Source organism: Panthera leo, chromosome B4 (assembly GCF_018350215.1).
Source record: "Panthera leo isolate Ple1 chromosome B4, P.leo_Ple1_pat1.1, whole genome shotgun sequence".
In the NCBI taxonomy this organism is placed as follows: domain Eukaryota; kingdom Metazoa; phylum Chordata; class Mammalia; order Carnivora; family Felidae; genus Panthera; species Panthera leo.
This window is the reverse complement of record NC_056685.1, coordinates 8152728-8174135: the sequence shown is the minus strand read 5'-3', so window position 1 is coordinate 8174135 and position 21408 is coordinate 8152728.

Here is a 21408-nt window from a genome sequence, read left to right as displayed (position 1 = left end):
GGTGCAAAACATCGTGCATTTGAGAAATGTGAAGGCTGTAATCAAGAATTAATTTCCAAGATAAAATGTTGGAAACATGAGAACTTAATCAAATAAGGCCCCTTAAACAGATAGAAACAGGTCAAGACCAACATGATGGCAATTGGATTACATTTGAGGTCCAGTTACCTCAACACAAGATTAGGCCTCAAGATTAAAACACAGTTGCCTCCCTATGTGTGGTTGTTATCACGAGTGGTGCCATTATCCACCTACTTTCCCCAACCAGACTATGAATTCTTATATTTCCTCCTCTGTCCTATATCCGATCATCTATCAAATCCTGTGGATCTACCTCACTTCTAAATATTCCTTTTCTCCAGCCCATGCCGCCACTTGAATTCAGATGCATATTTTATGACCACATGATGACTTCTTCCCTAATTTCCTTCCTCAGCTAATTTTTTCCGCTGGTTCTAGAGAGGTCCTTTTGACACATACATACAATTGTGCTTAGAAAATTCCAGGAGTTCCCTAGAACCTCGTGTGTGTGTGTGTGTGTGTGTGTGTGTGTGTGTGTGTGTGTGTGAAATCCAAACTCTCCAGAGTGGCAAACAAGATCCTTCACAATTTGACCCTGCCGCTATTTGGACCTACCTCTTATCATTTCTCCCCAAGTACCAGGCTCCAAATTTTACTGAGACACTTTCTGTCTCCAAAATACAGGTACTCAAGCTTTCTTTTGTTCTTAATATTCTCTCTGCACAGAATGGCTTTTCTACCTTTATCTGTCTAGAAGGTTTTTGGGTTTGTTTTTTTTTTAATTATTTATTATTGAGAGAGAGCATGAACATGAGCAGGGGAGGGGCAGAGAGAGAGGGAGAGAGAGAGAGAGAGAGAGAGAGAGAGAGAGAGAGAGAGTCCCAAGCAGGCTCCACACTGTCAGCACACAGCCTGATGCAGGACTCGAGCCCACAAACCATGAGATCATGACCAGAATTGAAATCAAGAGTTGGAAACTTAACTAACTGAGCCACCCAGGTGCCCTTGTCCAGATTTTTAACTCCATATCAAAGTACTCCATTCAAGCTTACCGCCTTCTTGAGGCCTAAGAGCCTAGTGACATGCTATATTCACTGTGTTGTCTGACTCTTACATGGCTCCATGACACCACTTAGCACACTGTATTTCACTGGCCTTTCCTGTCTGTCTCCCAGACCAGACCCCATGCCCTTTGATGTTGGGAACCCCAACCAGTACCAGTCTATGTCTAATATGTGATTGCTATAAATTCTTCTTAAAGACAGAATGCAGGAAAGAATGAATGAATGTCTTGATTAACCTGATTCCATCTGCAGTAGGATTTCTTCCCCTCTTTCTACTCAGTGGCTGAAGTTTGATTCTCAGGTTTCTACCCAGAGGTTGAGCCCATTCTCTCTGGTGTTTGACCTTTGTGGGGCTAACCATTTGTCTCTCTAGATTTCTGCCTATTGATTTCCTTTGGACTCTTCCCAGCTCCAGAAAAGCTAATTTAATAGACAGCCTGTCTAAATGGGCGCCATACTTTCCCTATATTCAGTTCTCGGGCTAGACTTCCAAGTTCTTCTCACTTCACCCAACCCCAAGTAACTGCCCGTGTTTACTTCTCAGAGCTGAGTGAACCCCTGACCACCCCCTGTCACTACCACTGTCACTTACGGTCATCACTTGAACTGATATTTTCACTCTACTGCTTTATAATTCTTTTGAATGGACAACGGTCCAAAGAAATAGCACTGCTTAGCACACTCCTTGGCACACTCCTTAGCTGCTTCCCTACTAATTCAGTGGGAAGAGAAGGAATTCTCTCATTTCTTCCCGGCATCCCCCTTCCCCCAAAATGTGAGGATTCTTTCTTTGACTACAAATACTCGCTTAGCCAGTTCTTGTGCCTTCTGTGATAATTTGTGGACTGACAGCCCGGAACACAAGATGGAAGGCTTTCCAAACTGTTCTCCTGGAAAAATGCCAAAACAGGGGGAGGGCAGTAGTCCATTAAAATAATATAGTGCTGTGCTATTTAGGCAATAGTATCAATGCTGTACAGGCAAGCTAAGTGGGTGTGAGGGTAGATAAACAAACTGGATCAAAAGTCAAACATATATTTATGGGTAGAATTTTTAAATAGATATCCATATTATTGTTTTTGCTCCTGAAAGTAACATGTGGAATTAATCATTTGAATTATTATGACTAAGAGGAGAATAATCGCAAATAGAGAGTAAGATATTTCTTAGATGACTTCCTTTAACCCCTTTTAGGAAGTTAAGAAAAAATATTTCATAGTTGCAATGTAATAGAGTACATCTGGTTGGGTAAATGTTAAATAATCAGGATTAAAAATCTGACATACACAATAGGCTGGTTCGACTTCTCAATTAATGGCTATAGATATCATATGTGGCCAACTATCTGAAGCATTAACACATGATATGAGATCCATTCACAGGAAACAAAATCTCTGGCCCTTATTTCTGATGGTAAGAGAAACTGGAGGGATTTGTTATGCTGTGTGGATGCATTGTTTTGTTTTTTTTTCTTAAGAACAAATAATTTAAAGAAATATTCTGGGAATCCCATATTTCAACTAATGGGGTGTGTGTGTGTGTGTGTGTGTGTGTGTGTGTGTGCGCGCGCGCGCGCACACGCGTGTGTGTGTATTTTTTGTAACATAAAAAGTTTCCAATACCATTGCTATGCCTGGTATTTGATCTAGTGATGAGTAGAGACTGAGTTTTTCCCTTCCTCTCTCTCTCACTTTTTCTTTTTCTTTTTCTTTCTTTCTTTCTTTCTTTCTTTCTTTCTTTCTTTCTTTCTTTAACTTTTTCCATGTCGTGAACTTCCTGGTAAGTATTTGGTGTCTTATATTTTAGGTAGGGATTTCCCCAAAGATAACTTAATTCCAGCATTTTAGATTGTATGGAAAGAAATTTCATCCCATAGTAGAAACAACTGAAAAATAATTCTGGCGTAGTCTTTTAAAGCAAATGTTCTATTTTTTCTTTATCTGATGCCATTGCTCTCCTAAATTCTGGTTAACTCTATTAAACTCTGCTTAACTCTATTAAAACTGGCTTGTTTTACATACTCATTCATGAAATAGAATCACCCCACTTATAGAAAATAGGATATATCAGTCAATAGGTACATATAGATTTTTCTTCCTGCAATATCAATAAGTAAATTAGCACTGTATTTTGATAAGCTTATCTAGGATACCTATCCATTTCTACAAATGCCACCAATCAAAATGCGAACTTAAATATTCATATGTGCTTAAAAAACTTATATAAGCAAATTAGTATTAACTTTCTATCCAGAAAGCCTGATTTGAAAATACTTTTGCTTCTTTTCAAACTGTCCTCATGTGTTGTGGAATAACGAATTTCTGAGATCTTTTCTAAAAGAACAATGTGGAGGAGAATGAAGCATTGAAAAGCTTGTTTTCAAATTAGAAAAAAAATGTTGGTTTTATAAATTAGAACAAAATTATATGTTTTTCTGAGTCTGAACTCTGTTCTAAATTTCTACCATAGATGTAGTTATAGAATTATGACTCAAGGTAAATGTTTGTCTCTTTCATAAGCTTTTTTTGGAAAATATCCAGTAAGGGGTTCTTTATGAATACAGAGAAGAAAGTGTGTGTTTGGAGAGGAGAGGTATTTGTTTCATGTAGCCCCAATTAGAAACTTAGGTAGAGCTGATCAAATTTTGAAATGACTTTGTTTGACAAACTTCCAACATGCTATCTATTAAGGAGAGTACAGTTTGATTTAATGTGTTTTTTAAAAATATGGACAATGGTGTCAAATCTAAATATTACCAAACATTAACTTTGCTTCAATGTTGTAAAAAAAAAATGATGTCGATAAATAAGAAAAACAAAACTTTAATGTGGTGGGTGGATATCTCCATCCATCTTTCTTTGTTAAAGTTCCAAATACTATGACTACAGTAAAGAAAAATTCATTTACCAAAAGGGATTATTGTGGTAAGTCCCAAAGACATTAAACTTTGGTGAGAAAGAAGGAAGAAGGCACGGAATTGACTCTGTGGGTGAAAAGGGATAAAACTTCCTTTTTTTTTTTTCCTGTGTAAGTGTTCAGTGACAAATTTTAAACGATGATTACTGTTCAAGAGGGTTCTGGTAATTTTGCTCCCATACTTTGTCCCCTTAAACTGTAATTAACAATGACTTATCTGAAAACCTAGAATTATAATAGGATTCTTTTCTAAGTGTACTTATTTTTGTATTAAACTCTTTGAATCGCCACACATTTATTAGACCTATGTGAAACTAGATTAAATATGATAAACTTTGCTAATACTCTTCATTAATAATTAAATTTAATGAAATTGATTTATGTAAATAAGTAAGAATGACAAATCAATTTTACATTTAACAGCTGAGTAGGTCTCATAAAACTTCAAAGTACATGGCAGATTCCTTAATTTAGGCAATGTGTCCTCGTTTGAAATATGCTATTGCTTTTATCATCCCATGTGATCCATAACTTGACATCTGTGATGGATAGAAGCAGTTATAAGTTGTGCATTCATTGTGTGTGTTTGGGGGTGGAGGGGTGCCTGTTGCAGCTGATTTCTCAATAAAAACTGTACGATTCATGTAATGCCACCTATCAAACCTAAGTAGCATTTTTGGTTCATAACCCCAAACCGTGATACTCTGGTAACTTTGGTTTACTGTAAAACCATAAACAAAGAAGTGTTGCTGTACTGTTATTTCAAATCGCTCTTCAATGAACAGTTTGACCCAATTGTTATTTCCAGAATGTTCTTACTTGACTTCCCAGCTAATAAGCACTAAGTGCTTTTGTAGACACAAAATAGTTTATGGAGCACAGTTAGAAAGAACTCACAGGACAGAGTAAGGGCACAAAGAAGAGAAATAAGTGTCTCCAAGAGAGGATTTTAATTCCATTTTGGGGGTACAGCATTTCAGACAACTGTGAGATTTGCAAGCGGAAATGTCAGGTCAGGAGTTGGATATACGGGTATAAGGTTCTGGAGAGTGACGGAGTGTGGTCAAATTGTGGGCCCAGGGAAGTGCATAAGGTTAGCCAGGGAACATGTAGATTGAGAAGAGAAACGATTATGGAATAATACCCTGGAAAACGCCAACATTTTAAGAGATTAAAAGGGTCATTCATCCAACCAAGGAGCCTATCACATGCTTTCATAATACAATTTAGTTCTCATCCATAGGACTGACTAGATCTGAAATGAATGTTTTACAAGCCAGACTATAAATTTCATGAAGGGGATCATATGTGTCTGGTCCAGGGCTATATTCTCAGTGCTATGAATCGTGTCTGGCATGTAGAAGGGCTTCCTACGTGTTTCTGAATTAATTAATGAATCTATAAATAAATGTATGAATGATGGATGAGTGAATGAATTGTAGAACAAAGTAACAATCACGATGAAGATGCTGAGGTGTCTGTAGAATATGAAACATGAATCCCTAAGTGACTTGGACAAGAGAAGTTTTATTGACCTGTGAGGCATAAACTAATGATATGCAGAATTACTGTGTACTATGTGTAAATAGCAGATCAGTGTGCTTCCATCAATAATGTGTTAGAGTTGTTGATTTTAGAAGATTGAGAATTTTTTCACCTCATCTAATAGTGGCCCATATGGCTGTTTTATAATATAACAAAATGGTTACATTTTATGCCTGAAATACGGATCCTACTAAAGTATGAGATGTAGTTCTTACATGCTGTGGGGAACTGTATAAGTTAATAAGAAGAACCCAAAGGCTGACAGTATCCTATCTTGCCAACAAATCCGTGTGGTTTGCCAATAAACCATTTTACAGATATGGAGAAAGAAACATATAAAGACGGGATGACGCTCAGAGGGCACATGACACTCGTGGCTGAGTGGGAATAGTTCACAATCATTTCCTGATCCCGAATCCAGTGTTCTCCCCACTGTGTTATACCATTCCTAATAGACTGAAATAAAAAGGAATTCATTTCACCAGTACCCCTCTACAACTACATACTAGACCAGTGACACTTAATTTTTAAAGTATTCCATTTAAAATAAATAAATAATACACAAAGAAACAAACAAACATTCCATTTTCGTAGGTGCTTACAACATAATAGTTGAATAGAAAAAAATGAAGAGAAACCTAGATACTTTCAGGCATACTTGATGTAATCATAACTATCTACCCACAGGTACATAGTGACTTGTTATTTATTCATAGGATACAGCTATGTATCCTGTACCTATCTCCTCCTGTAATTTTTTGATTATTGACTTAAAAATTTTACCTTCAATGGAGGAGAATTTTCTGTGATCATTGTCGTGAACGACTATCACAATGACTTACTTCGCAAAGTTGTGATGTTAATATTTGGCAATGATATTTACATATTGTGAGTGTCTGAGTAGCAGAGGCAATGTTCTCTTTTCAAAATGTTATTGAAGGTACCTAGGTATGTGTTTATTGAACTTAAGGTGAACTGTGGGTTTGATTCAACTTTCCTGTAGAATAGAAGAGTGGCCCCTACCTTCTTCTCATCATTCCCTCTTGCACCTTTGGGAAATTGTTAACTTTTCTTTTCCTCATGTGTCAGTCTTTTGAAAAACAGAAATGATGAATCCTTCCATGAATCTGCCGAGCGTGATTTTGTGGACAAAAGATCTTTATGGGTTTATAGTGAAGGAAGATGAATTCACATTGTTTGAAATGATTTGAAAATCAGTTTTCCTTCATGCTAATACAGTATGCTATTATCATATGTTTACCACATTTATATTTAAGGACTATTAATGGGTCTAACATCTTGTTATTCTTTGTTATCCTTCATTCATCGAGCCTTCTCTTCTTCCTTCTTTTGGATTAAGTAACTAATATTTAGGATTTTTTTTTCCCAATTATTGGCTTAGGTTTTTGTTTTTTGTTTTTTGGGTTTTTTTCCTTTAGGGTTTGTACAGGGCTAACTTGTCACAATCAATCTTTAAGGATATTATACCATTTCACGTGTAATACAAGGTGCTTACAGCAATATACTTCCATTTCTTCCTTCCTTTATTGTGTAATTGTCATACCTTTGACACATATGTTATATACTCCCATTAAATTGTCATTATATTTGTTACAAACAATCACGTGACTTTTTAAAAAAAATTGTAATGTTTCTTTTTGAGAGAGAGAGACAGAGACAGAGCACAATAGGGGTAGGGGCAGAGAGAGAGGGAGACACAGGCTCCAGGCTCTGAGCTGTCAGCACAGAGCCTGACATGGGGCTTGAACTCATGGACCATGAAATCATGACTTGAGCCAAAGTCAGACATTTAACCAACTGAGCCACCCAGGTGCCACAACAATCAGGTGACTTTTAAAGATTTAAACAAGGAGGAAAATGTATTAAATTTACCCACAGGTTAACCATTTTTCCATTCCTGTGTCCCTCTGTACTGAATGTGTCTTCTATGCTGACTACTTTTAAGATTTTTCTCTTAATGATTGGTTTCAAGCAATTTTCTTATGTCGTGTCTCTGTGTAGTTTCCTTCGTGTTTCCTGTGTTTGGAGTGTGTCGAGCTTCTTAGATTTGTGAATCTATCCTTTTCATTAAATTTGGAAAACTTAGGTCATTATTTCTTCAAATATACTTTTCTGTTGCCGTTCTCTCTCCTCTCCTACACAGACTCCAAATACCCGTGTATTAAGTCACTTAAGATTTTCTACATTTTACTAAGGTTGTGTTCATTTTTTAATCATGTTTTCTCTGTTTCACTTCATGTTCACAAACATTTCCTTCTGCGGTGTCTAATCTGCTGTTACTCCCATCTTTAATGGTTTCTGCCACTGCTATAACAAATTACCACTAACTCAGACTCTTAAAACAGCACAAATTTATAATCTCATGTTTTTGTATTTCTTAAATCCAACGTGGGTCCACTAGGCTGAAACCAGAGGTGTTGGCCAGTTGTTGGCGTTACTTCCCGAAGGATTCAGGGGACAAGTGGTTCCTTTGCCTTTTACAGCTTCTACAGACCCATCTACTTCTTCTCTTTTGGTCCCTTCTTCCTTGAAAGCCAGCAACATAGCAGAGAAGCCCTAATCGAGGACTAAATTGTTCCCCTCTATGGAGGCAAGACCCTTCTGAGTACTCTAACCAATGTCCTTCGAATTATAAAGTCTGAATGACTGGAAGACACATTGTGTTTTTCTTTTTAGTGTTTCTCTGCCCACCTTTGGATAGACGCCTCCCGGACTTGCGCCAGTCCACCCTGGGCTGAAGGCCTCAGGGAGAGCTATATTGCTATGTATGTCTCTTCCTACCCCTCTTGCAGGAAGACGACCAGGCTTGCTTGGTTCCTCCTTCCTGCACAGCAGCCTGGAAGCTCTGACCAGACAGTCACCTGGGGTAACCTTAGGGTTCACTTCATTTGCTTCCCCTCTCTCATGAATCATCACCTCGTGCTGCCTGATATCTATGTCTGAAAAAACAGTTTTCATGTATTTTTGTCTGTTTTTGGTTTTTTTGTTTGTTTCTTTGTTTTTGTTTTTGTTTTTGTTTTTTCAGTTCTTTCAGGCTGATTGGTAAACTCCACCTCTGATATTGGATCTTGGCTGATAGCAGAAGTCCTTCTGTCTTTTCATTCCAGTATAAGGGAGCTCATTTTATTATTTTATTTTATTTTATTTTATTTTATTTTATTTTATTTTTTATTTTATTTCATTTTTATTTTATTTTATTTTATTTTATTTTATTTTATTTTATTTTATTTGTATTTTAGAGAGAGAGAGAAAGAGCATGAGCAGGGGAGGGGCACAGGAAGAGGGAGAGAGAGAATCCCAAGCAGGCTCCACACTCGGTGCAGAGCCTGACATGGGGCTCGATCCCAGGACGGTGGGATCATGACCTGATCCAAAATCGAGAGTTGGACACTCAACCGACTGAGCCCACCCAGGCGTTCCAGGAGCTCATTTTAAAGACATTTGACGTATCACATCATGGGAGCCCTCTGAAGGAAAGGATAGCTGTGTATATACTATTTAGTGTCTTATGAAGATTTTAGCCCCCACATCATATACATTTAATAACTTCACATAGTGATACAGATTTATTGTTTTGTTAATTATAAATGCAAACTTAAAAGGACTGACCATCAGGGAGATGACGTGATGGAGAGCAATGTGTGGACTGGGAATATTTATATTAGAAATATTTGGATGCTGTTACTTTAAAGAGAAGCAGTGCAGTTGACCTGTTTGGCACCCGGGAAACAGGCAGGAGGGGCGGTAGGCAGACCAGTGCCAGAGAGCTGGGAATTAGGACAGCTGCCCTTTTTGTTTAAGCTGCCGCTGGCCTTGCCAACACATGTGAGCCTCTCACAAATCATGCAAATTTCAGGTTCTTTATGATGCCACCTTTGATTCATGCAGGCAGTGTGAGGGAGAGAAAACACTTGTGCACGCATGCACACACACACACACACACACACACACACACACAACTGCAAGATTTGGCAAGGACTTTGCAGCTGCTAAATCATGTGAGAAGAGAGTATGGCTGCTCTCATGCCGCGTGGAGCCTGATGGCCCAAGGAAAGTGGATGCTTTACATTTCTTCTGCCAAAAGAAAGCAGCATTCGGGACACCTATAACCTAGGATGACCAGCTGTTCTACCCCATTGGAGAATCCTGGAAATCCTCTCCTAGGGGATGTCTTTCCCTGACCATGGCAACACTCATTGATTCTCCTCTTCCAAATGCCTTTAGCGCTTATAGTCTGTCCCACACAGCTTAAGACACACCTGGCTTGTTTTTTTTTTCTTAACAGATATTTCCTGTTGAGAAGTATTATCTCTTCAGTCAGACTGAGTCCTCCATCAGGACGGGACTTCTGTGTGACACATTTATGTTGCTTTGGCATCCCCAACCACCACCCTGATCGTTGTGCCCTTCATGAAGCTGTGTTCCAAAACCTTGTCCCCTTTTCCTAGAGGTGATCTGTGTATATGCTAGTCACCATTGCCTAATATCGTCGTCGTCATCCTCATCAGAACAGTTCAGATGCTGGGGTCAAGGAGAAGGAAGTGACAAGCAGCCACAAAGAAGCAGCCTCTGACAGCTTTCACTGACACCAGGTCATAAATCAGATGGCAGTGAAGGCGAAACTCAGCCCAATTCCCACCCTCCCTCTCCATTCTTTTCTGCCGCCTCCGCGTTTACCAGATCAAGTGTTTTATTGCCACGGGTAGCGCATAGTCTTTGTTAGGTGGGCGTCTGGGCTGCTTTCCTGCAGTGTCTGCACTTCAAGCAAGAGTTCAACACGAATCCAATTTAGAAAGGGTCAGAATAAGCCCATGTGACTTCATAGTTAATTCAGAATCTGCACAGTCAATGAATGCCCCCAAATAAAAGGAAGCAACTTGATTTGACTGAGGACAAGCCAGATAATCCACATAAAGGGAAACATTTGGAAGAAAACTATTACCGTCTCTCAAACTTGGAAAGGGGAGGAAAATCCCAGAAAGCACAAACAAACGAACACACACCCAAATAAAAGGGAGTTGTTGTTCAAGGGCTATAAAGTTTCAGTTATGCAAGATGGGTAAGTTCTAGAGGGCAGTTGTACAACACAGTGCCTGTAGTTATGAATGCTATAATGTGGAGGCGTCTGGGTGGCTCAGTGGGTTGAGCGTCCGACTTTAGCTCAGGTCACGATTTCATGGTTCATGAGTTTGAGCCCTGCGTCTGGCTGTGTGCTGGCAGCTCGGAGCCGGGAGTCTGCTTCGGATTCTGTGTCTCCCTCTCTTTCTTTCTGCCCCTCTTCCACTTGCACTCTGTCTCTCTCTGTCTCAAAATAAAGAAACATTTTTTAAAAACCTTTCAAAGATTGCTATATTGTGCACTTAAAAATTTGTTAAGGTAGATTTCATTTTAAGTGTTCTTACCAAACACACACACAAGAAAACACAGACACACACACACACACACACACACACACACACACACACACGAGGCATAAGGAAACTTTTGAAGGTGATGGATAGATCCATTACCCGGACTGTCGTGATAATTTCATCGATGTATGCATATGCCCAAATTCATCAAATTCTACACATTAACTATGTGCAAGTTTTTGCATATCATCTGTATCTCATTAAACCTATTTAATGTGTGTGAGTATAAAGATTTATAACATCTGATCGTTTTAGTTTCAGAGAGCGTGAGAGGCCTTTCCAAAAAACAATAATCACTGTAATAATAATAGTACTAACGAAAAATTGATCATTTGAAAGTGTTAGTCTCTCTAGACTTCACAGTATGTTTACTTTTCCTTTTAGTCTTTCTTTCTTCTTCGATGTATAAATAAGGATTGAGTGAGAGCAGAGGGCAATACAAAAACACAGAATAAAAGGACGATAGCCCTTCTGTTTGTTGTTACTCTTGTTGTCCTTTTCCCCTCCAGTGCAATGATAGGGAAGGAGCTGCCCGTCTCTCTGGGAGTCTCAATTCAGTTTTTAAATTTACCCTGTCCAGGTTGGAGCTGAGCAGTCAGGGGTCAAGGTCTGGCTGCCACAGCAATAGCCCTTGAAATTCACTCCAGGTGTCACTGATTGCTGATTTTTTTTTAATTTCATTCATTTTAAACCCAATTGTTCTACAAAGGAACTGAGAATAATGGTCTTTGCTCATTCTTGATCAGTAATAATAATGACATAGCAAGCATTATTGAGGTTTTTAGAATGTAGTGCCTGCAATGTGGCCCTAATGTTTTGGATTATACCAAAGCTCTTCATATATGCTCATTGCCTTTCAATACCATAAACATATGTAAACTTTTTTCAAAAAATGTTTTTCTTTATTTTGAGATTGGTAGAGAAAAGAGTCCCAAGCAGGCTCAGATTCACAAAACTGTGAGATCATGACCAGAGCCAGAATCAAAAGTCAGACAAATAGCTGATTGAGGCACCCAGGCACCCACCCCCCTTTTTTTAAAATATGTTAACTTTTTAATAGAAAACACTGATAAAAAAACAAGGGAACAGATCATCACAGCTAAATATATTTGTTCTTATTTCCAAATTTAGGGTAATTTTAAACAATATTTATCCCTATCGATCTGGGAATAAAATTTTATTTTATTTTTTATTTATTTTGGGGGGGATAAAATTTTAGATTTTGGTCATCTTAATAAGCTGATATACATTTTCTGCTGTTAAAAATAGTGGCATTTTAAGCTCTAGTCTGATAGTTGCATGACAAGATAGTATATATAATTAATTTAAATATCCCACTTAGGGGTGCCTGGGTGGCTCAGTTGGTTAAGCGTCCAACTTCGGCTCAGGTCATGATCTCACGGTTCGTGAGTTTGAGCCCCACATTAGTCTCTCTGCTGACAACTCGGAGCCTGGAACCTGCTTCAGATTCTGTGTCTCCCTCTCTCTCTGGCCCTCCTCCACTCGGGCTCTGTCTCTCTTTCCCTCAAAAATAAATAAACATTAAAAAATTAAAATAAATAAATATTCCACTTAGAAAACAATGCTTGATTCTGTATTGTCAGTTTCAAGTTTTTATCTTACTCTTCATATAAAATCTAATGTGAGCGCCTTTCCCTCAGAAAACACTTCCTGTTTGGAAGTTTGGAAAAGCATAGTCATGTTCTATTCACACAACACCGTCAAGTAAAAGGATTTGCGCTCTTACATGTGACCATACTCACAATTTTTACTGTGTCTATTTGGTCCCGAATCATGATTAGGTGGTAATTTATAAACTTTCACCTGTTCTCAACAAATAAAGTGGCATCTGAAGGGGCACCAATCGTGCCTCTCGCTCGGAGCCCAGCAGGACTTTTCTCTGATGCTGGTTGTTGTGACTGCATGAGGAATAACTTCAAAGCCATTTTTCCCGCTTTTGTTGGAGCGATCACCTTATCAGTGGCTGGAAGATTTCTTCTCCTGAAGCATAGGTGTTCAATAATCAACAAAACGAAAAGTCATCTCACGTTTCCTCTCATCTATGCAACATACATATGCGGAGATGATTTTCGTTCTGCCCACCTGTGGTTTCACCCATCTGATCTGCAATGTAAAATATCTGCTGACACCAGCCAATCAGAGTCACCATCTCATCCTGGAGGCAAAAAGTCCACAGTACCATTTTGGAAAATCATTTACCCTCTAGATCGTTTTGCTTTCTGGAAACACACACACACACACACACACACACACACACACTCATTAACTTACAGGTAGGTTTTTCAAGATTCTTGGAAATAACTCACGCCACTTTTTTTTTTTTTTAATGGACCTACAGTTCTCTGTAGTTTTGATCTCTGCTTTGACTTTTACAACAAAGGGAAACAGTCTTTTGGGTTTCATTTTTATTTTCATTGTGGTAATAACATTTAACCTGAGCTAACTACAGGCACAGTGTTGCATAGCAGATCTCTAGAACTTAGGATTGTGTGGAACTGGAACTTTATACCCGTTGAACACCAACTCTCAGTTCTTCCAACCACCAGCCTCTGGCAACTACCGTTGTATTCTTTGTTTGTAGGAGTTTAACTCTTTTAAAGATACCCCCGTGTAAGTGGAATTTCGCATTAGTCATCCTTCTGTGGCTTCTTTCGTTTAGCATACTCTCCCTCCATTTCTTCTATGTTGGCGCCTGTGACAGGATTCCCTTCTTTTTCTGTGGCTGAATAAAATTCCATTGGATATATGCATTGCATTTTTCTTATCCGTTCATCTGTTGATGGACATTTAGGTTGTTTACATATTTTAGCTACTGTGAATAATGCTGTAGTGAATGTGGGAGTGCAAATACCTCTTCAGGTTCCTGATTTCAAGTCTTGGACACATACCCAGAGTACCGTGTAGTGGAAATAATTCCGTGTGCCTTCTCTGCAAAACCTCAATCGGTTTGCTGGAGAAACCATAGTTGTGTGCTGAGTTTATTTTACATGAATAGTCTTAAGTGGTTATTTGGTTATTCTATGGGACAGTGACCCAATAAAATAAAATGTTCATAATTCATTCCCCTATTTCTTATTTGTACTTGTGTGTGTGTGTGTGTGTGCGCGTGCATGTACACAAGTGTCGTACTCACATATTTGGTGGCCCCAGCATGGCAAATATTTATAGTTGACAATGGAACATATCATAATGGTAATAGTAAAAAAATATTTAAGAAATATAAGCATAACAGGAATTCAAAAACATGTCCATTGAAGTGAAAGGTACCTTGTGCATAGCCTGATAGCTAGGGTTAATTAATGAATGGATCCTTATACTTCATGAGAAACATTTAAATATATGAGTTATTAAGAGGTTTCCTGAAGTGCCTGGGTAGCTCAATCAATTGAATGTCCAACTCTTGTTTTCAGCTCAGGTCACCAATCCCAGGGTTATAGGATCGAGCCCCAAGTCGGGCTCCACATTGAGCATGTATCCTGCTTAAGAATCTTTCTCTCTTTGTGTGTGTCTCTCTCTCTCTCTTCCTCTGCCCCTCTCCCTGGCTTGGGCCCTCTGTCTCTCTGTCTTTCTGAAATTAAAAAAAAGAAAGAAAGAAAAAAAAGAGGTTTCTTCTTTAAATTGGCCTCTCAGATACACTTCTGTATCTTCACTGACTCCTGAGACCCTGTTATAATAATAGTAAAGGAACAAAGTAGATGTTGAAAGTAACTGGAAAAAAATCTTCTGTAGCATCAGAACAACATGGGAAGATACACACACGCAGGCTCATGGCCACGCCCACACGCAAAGAAAAAGAGCAAATGTAAGAGGGTCGGATGCTGTGAAAAAGGAGCTTGTAGAAATTAGGTCACCACACAAAAGCTTCAGATACAGATTTGGAAGATAAATGCGAGAAATTTAGAATGTGAAGCACTGTCTGAAAATACAAGATGAAAGGGAAGAGATACCAATGAGCTCTCCAGGAGACCCACCCCTACACGACTGGGAATTCTTAAGAAGCAGAGAAGATTCATGTAAAAAAAAAATCTCCATAAAATAATAAATATTGCTGGAGCACAAAAGATACTTGAGAATTTGAATTGCAAGGTCCCACTGACTACCAATTTGGATGAACTGAACAGATCCGTAGCATGTTACTGTGAATCAACTGGTAGAGACCACTGTGAAGGTCCATGATATGCAGGGATACATCCTAATCTATTACCCAGGAAGATGAGAAAGAATGATGTCAGGAAAGGAAGCCTATATTCACATGTAACATAGAAAAACAGGTTAATTATAATATACAATACACCTCAAAATGGTAAGATGTTCACTTAAGTATCTGTGGCCAATTACCTCTATTGAAAACATCCACCTTTACCTAAAATAGTGGTTGACAGTTTACATCAAACTTTAAGTTGTAAGCACAACAAATCAATTCTTCTTATAATTCCTCATTAGGAAACACTAACATTTTCAAGCATACGCATTTTCTTAAAAGTAGCGAAATCTGAGGGGCACCTGGGTGGCGCTCAGTTGGTTGAGCATCCAACATCAGCCCAAGTCATGGTCTCACAGTTTGTGAGCTTGAGCCCCGCATCATTGGGCTTGCTGCTGTCTGCACAAGAGCCTGCTTCGGATCTTCTGTTCCCTTCTCTTTCTCTGTCCCTTCCCTGCTTGCCTGCTCACTCTCAAAAATAAATAAGACATTTAATAAATAAATAAATAAATAAATAAATAAATAAATAAATACATACATACATACATACATACATAAATAAATGTAACAAAATTATTTTCAATTATATATGCTATATATATTATATAGTATGTATATGTATTATATTTAACAAATAGAACACTACATTAGGCAATAGCTTTTAAAGTACATTCTGAAATTCAGTTTTCTCATCTGTAAAATTGGCAGAATGATACCTATATCATACGGTGACTTTTAGAAATAATTGCACTAATACACAAAGTGGGACAATGCCCAGCACAAAGTAATTGCTCAGCGAGCGTTAGGTACTATTGTTAGGACCCCAGAAAGGGAGTTTTAGAGGCTACGGTGGTGGTGAAGACTAGAACTTTAAAACACGTAGAAGAATAAAAACAGAACGCATGAAAACTGCTTGGTTACAAAGAGCAAGTCTGGGGATGGTGTAAGGCAGGATGTTTTTACCATCTAATTCCTTTTCTACTATTCTCAACCATATTCATGTGTAGGTAACATTAATTCGTTGAACATGTGCTTCCGTTGTATACATTTACTTATTCTGGATGTCTCAGGTCGGCACGCTATAGGCAGTGGGTAAACATTTGCTGATGATTCGATTATGGAGAAGTAATCTGAAGAATCTTAACTACCTACCTCACTCTCACCGTTGACTCTCCATGGAAATTTCTACTGCACTTCAAGAGCCTAGACTAGCAAACTTTTCACACTGCACCAATAAGTTGATCATTTCTTCTTTACATCAATGATCACAATGCTGAGTTAGAGATAAGAAAAATATTGTCGGTTCATTTCAGGCAACACGTTGTATTTTGCCTTGATTCAGAATCTAAGTCATCCTTCATTTTTCTCTATCTTTTAGAAATCTTTCTGAGAAAAATTTAAAAAAGCAAAAAAAGACATCGCGTGACTGGAAATGTGATCGTCCTGGATTCTGCCAAATCCTGCCACCAGTTTCTGTGTTATCATTGTGTCACTCACTAGTTTTGCATATGATTTGGGGTATTAAGGGTAAGGCTCTTGCGATTACTTACCTAAAGGAATATAGTGAAATCAAGAACAGACTTCAGAGGGGGAAGAAGTGAACTAGAGTCTTGGCCTTAGCATCTACCAAAGAGATGTAAGAGTTAGCGTCTTCCCTTTTATTGGAGATGGGTGCAGAGAGGAGCAATTATATTTCCTGGAAACAGTCGTCATGGGTCTGCACTGAAAGAAGCATAGGCAAGGGAATTGGAAACTGTCAAGGACTACGTCAACAGCAATATTTAGCCCGGACTTAAAAGAAGCAATGGCAACTATTATTCTGCTTGGGAAAGATACGGTAGTAATTGCCAGGCGCTAACAAACAAAATATGCCATCTGTCATCTAATCTGTAGCAATGAGCAGTGTGCCACATCAGTAAGATTGAAAATTTGAAAGTTTTCATAAACTTGGTTAAGCGGCCAATGGTTAAGCCAACTTTGGCTACCCCTAAGTATTCTTGGAGAGCAAAGTAGAGGTCACATTCAATGAGTTTGGAAAGAAAACAGGAAGCATGAAGTACCAGTTTATTAACCTATGCTTATTGACCCTGGAATTGTAAAGAAGGCTTAGAAAAATTCACCAAGGAATGTTGTATCTTTCTCACAATGTACATTTGTGTGAACAGAGCACATTAATGAAGTGCATCTTTAAAAACTGTGGTTCCAGGCTACTGTTTTTAGAGATAAAATAAACCGATCGTGGCAACATCCCTGATCACAATATATTCTAAGGGCCTTGTCTCGAAGAATAATTGTGAAGGACAAAATGAGAAAGAAACTGCGCTTGCAGAAAAAATAAAATCGCAGTTTGGTAACTGTGCCTCCACTGAAAAAAGGAAAATGCATTACTGTATTTAACCTATATCTTAGATTATGTTCCTGAATGATACTCTCGCTTTTGCTGCAACATCCGTCAAATCAAACTTTAACTATTTATAGTTCCTTCCACCCCCCGCCCTCTGAAATCACAATAACGACTCTTTTCCTGGGGGTAGGAGAGAGAGGTGAGGCTGTAAAAGCTATCTTAAAATGAGCATTTTATTTATGCTGTTTTTATTGAACCTAGAAAAGGTTGGGAATGTTGAAAACTATTCAGGACCTCATGCCATCTGCCCTTATTTCGTATGTTCCCTCATATGAGTTGGAACAAAGGAGTGGGCTGGATGGAATTAAAGAATGTATATAAAAAAAAAAAAAAAAAAGAAAGTAGTGATCAAACAGTACTGATAAGGGAAGCCAGTGTGCTCCTGGGTGATGTGTGTATTCAACTCCAGGCTGACTCCTCTTATGCTAATACAGCCAATTTCCTCTTTTATTTCATTTCTGGAGCCTGAATCTGCGATCTCTGATAAGGTTCCCAAGGATACCGCCTTCACTCACAAACCAGGAGGGGGCAGGGGAGCGGGTGATGGAGATGTGTAACTGGGAGGGAGCACTAGTGGATGAATAATTTAAAGCTCCGCCCGGAGATTTGAGGCAAAATGCAGAGATAAGATACACCACAGGGTCTGCTCTGTTTATTCAGAGCTTCATCTTCCAATGACAGCTGACCTCCAAGGTCAAGGGTATGATGGGAAATGGAACCAACAGTGGGGAAAGGTACTGCACATCCCAGAAGAAAGTAATGATTTACTTTTGTGTCAAATGAAAAATTGATCTTTTTATTTAACTACTTTTTTGTTGCCGTCCATCCACAGAAAGCCTGTGACTGAAGAAACTTTGCATAAATGGCAGTCTGTCCCCGTGATGCGGAGACACTCCCCTGAGCTCTTCCGGGAGCTTGTCATATTTTAACACTCGGTTTCATCAGGAAATTTTTAAGGTCAGAATCAACTTGGATTGAGGACCAAAAGTGTATTTGACTTAGGACCTCGAGTGACAAACACAATATCTGGATTCAAAGGCAATCTGATCTTTAGTTTCTCTTGGGCAAATGATACGTTTCCGAGGCTTCCTACCTTTTTAACTTGTACCCGAAGAGACTCCGCGTTTTCCCCTCATTACATTTTTCTGGAGCCTAACATAATCCCTTTTGTGGCAAAACACAACATTACATACGTTGAACCTAATCAAATCTTTCTGTTCTTACTAGTCGGCTGCCTAAATCCCTGAATCTAATAACTCCTTGCAGTTCGGAAAATTTGAAGCCATTTGTCCTGGCTGGACCCATGTTGTAAGTTTTAGGATCTTACAAATTCTGACAGTGAGACACGCACCCACGAAAGCCCTGCTCCCCGTTATCAAAACCGTCTGCTGGGTCGCTCCGATTTGTTTCAATAGAATACGACCATGACCTCTGCGGGGAGAGAGGCAATGTCAAATGTTTCCAAGGGCTGGTTTACATTTCCCTCACCGTCTTAAACTGCTGTTTCTGCTTTCCTCTGTTTGACTGTTACCCATGTTTTCATTCCTGAGCAATCATACCTTTTATCTTTTTTAGATAAACATGAAAACATACTAAGGTCACTGCTGGGTGAGAGGTAAGATGTGCGTGACTGCCACCCAGCCTTACCGAGCCTCTTTTCCCCCCTCCCTTCCTTGACAAACACCCCTTGGGGGTTCCAGTGGGGTGAGACCAGTTACAAGCACGGCTCACAGGCTGGCCACATCAAGTGCCCGTAAGGGTTGTCCCAGGAAGGGCTCCATTAGCGTGGCGCCAGCCTGCTTGGTTTTTAGCATGCACTTTGCCCATGTCCCCCCTGTGTTCCCTTTTTTTTTTTGGGTCAACATTCTTGTTTTTATATTTAGAATTTATCAAAGTGAAATGCAAGGTGCACTACATTTTATTGCTTCCTGGGTGCATTTTATGCATTTTTGCCAAGGCTTAAGGGAAAACCACCCCATTATTCTTGGCCTTTTCTTTTCTTTTCTTTTCTTTTCTTTTCTTTTCTTTTCTTTTCTTTTCTTTTCTTTTCTTGTTTTTTAATGTCGGATACTTAACCACTGAGCCACCCAGGCGCCCCTGGCCTGGCCTTTTCTTTTTCTTCTTCCTTTGTTTTTTTGTTTGTTTTGTTTTTGTTTGTTCTTGTTTTTTGTTTGTTTTTGTTTTTGTTTTTGGCTTGTTTTGACTAGTAGGAACAACAATGGGAGAGCACAGACACAAACTGGAAAACAAGCTGAACTGATCTGCGGGAGGCTCTGATCACAGTGGGCCTTGGTGACTGGAACAAAAAAGCCAAACACAGGACCCCTGTGTGGCTCAGTTGGTTGAGTGTCTGACTTCTGCTGGGGTCATGATCTCACAGCTCGTGGGTTCAAACCCTGTGTCGGGCTCTGTACTGACAGCTCAGAGCCTAGAGCCTGTTTTGGATTCTGTGTCTCCCTCTCTCTCTGCCCCTCACCCACTCACACTCTGTCTCTCTCTGTCTCTCAAAAATAAATAAACGTTAAAAAATTTATTTAAAAAACTTATTTAAAAAAAAAGCTAACCACAACCTTTTTACTGATGAGGGAATGTGGGCCTTCAAGTTAACCCTGTCCAATCCTCCTTCATTGACCTAGAAATCAGATATACACTGCAATTTTTGACACGAGGGATCATTTTTTCTATTAAAAATTTTTTTTAATGTTTAATTTATTTTGGAGAGAGAGGGAGCATGAGTAGGGGAGTGGCAGAGACAGAGGGGGAGACAGAAGCTCTGAAGCAGGCTGCGCACTGACAGCAGTGAGCCTGATGTAGGGCTGGAACTCACAGACCGCGAGATCATGACCGGAGCCAAAGTCGAACACTCAACCGATTGAGCCACCTGGGCGCCCCTTGAAGGATCATTTTTAAACCAATAAGGGATCACTTTGATAAGCTACTAGTGAGAAGAGTGAGTCGATTCTCCACTATGTGCCCCTTTCATAGGCACTGTGGTCGTATCCGCTTCTATATTTCCACAAGCTTCACATTATTACAATCATTTGCAATAAACCGATGAGAAAAGTGTCATTTGGTCAGATAATTTTTACCACATTATGTGTCTGAGATGTGGAGCACAAGATGACAGTGGGCTAAATATCACATAGGTCCCCATGATACATCATATTCATTTATTCTAAACAGTGACTTGGTTTTTAAAATTGCTGGCTTCTTAAGTGTATGTTTCTATTCTTCTTTGTTCCCAAACTATCATTGTGTGTGATTTCTTTTATTTTTCATCGTTAAAGGAGCTAGTGCTCAAATACAGAAGTTCAAGTTTTCAATTCAGTGTGATATTCAAATTGAAAGAGGATATCAAAAATAATAAATTTAGAAGCATAAATAGATGGAACTCTAAGAAAAAGAGGTTTTAGCCAAGAGACTCTGTTTCGAGTCAGTGTTTAGAAAGTAGATTTCCTGGGGCGCCTGGGTGGCGCAGTCGGTTAAGCGTCCGACTTCAGCCAGGTCACGATCTCGCGGTCCGTGAGTTCGAGCCCCGCGTCAGGCTCTGGGCTGATGGCTCGGAGCCTGGAGCCTGTTTCCGATTCTGTGTCTCCCTCTCTCTCTGCCCCTCCCCCGTTCATGCTCTGTCTCTCTCTGTCCCAAAAATAAATAAAAAACGTTGAAAAAAAAAAATTAAAAAAAAAAAAAAAAAAAAAAAGAAAGTAGATTTCCTGTCCAAAACAAAAATTAGGACTTAGCCCATTTTCATAAATGTATATACTGATAATTGTAACAAAGTAGACTTAGGGCAGACGTTAAAGA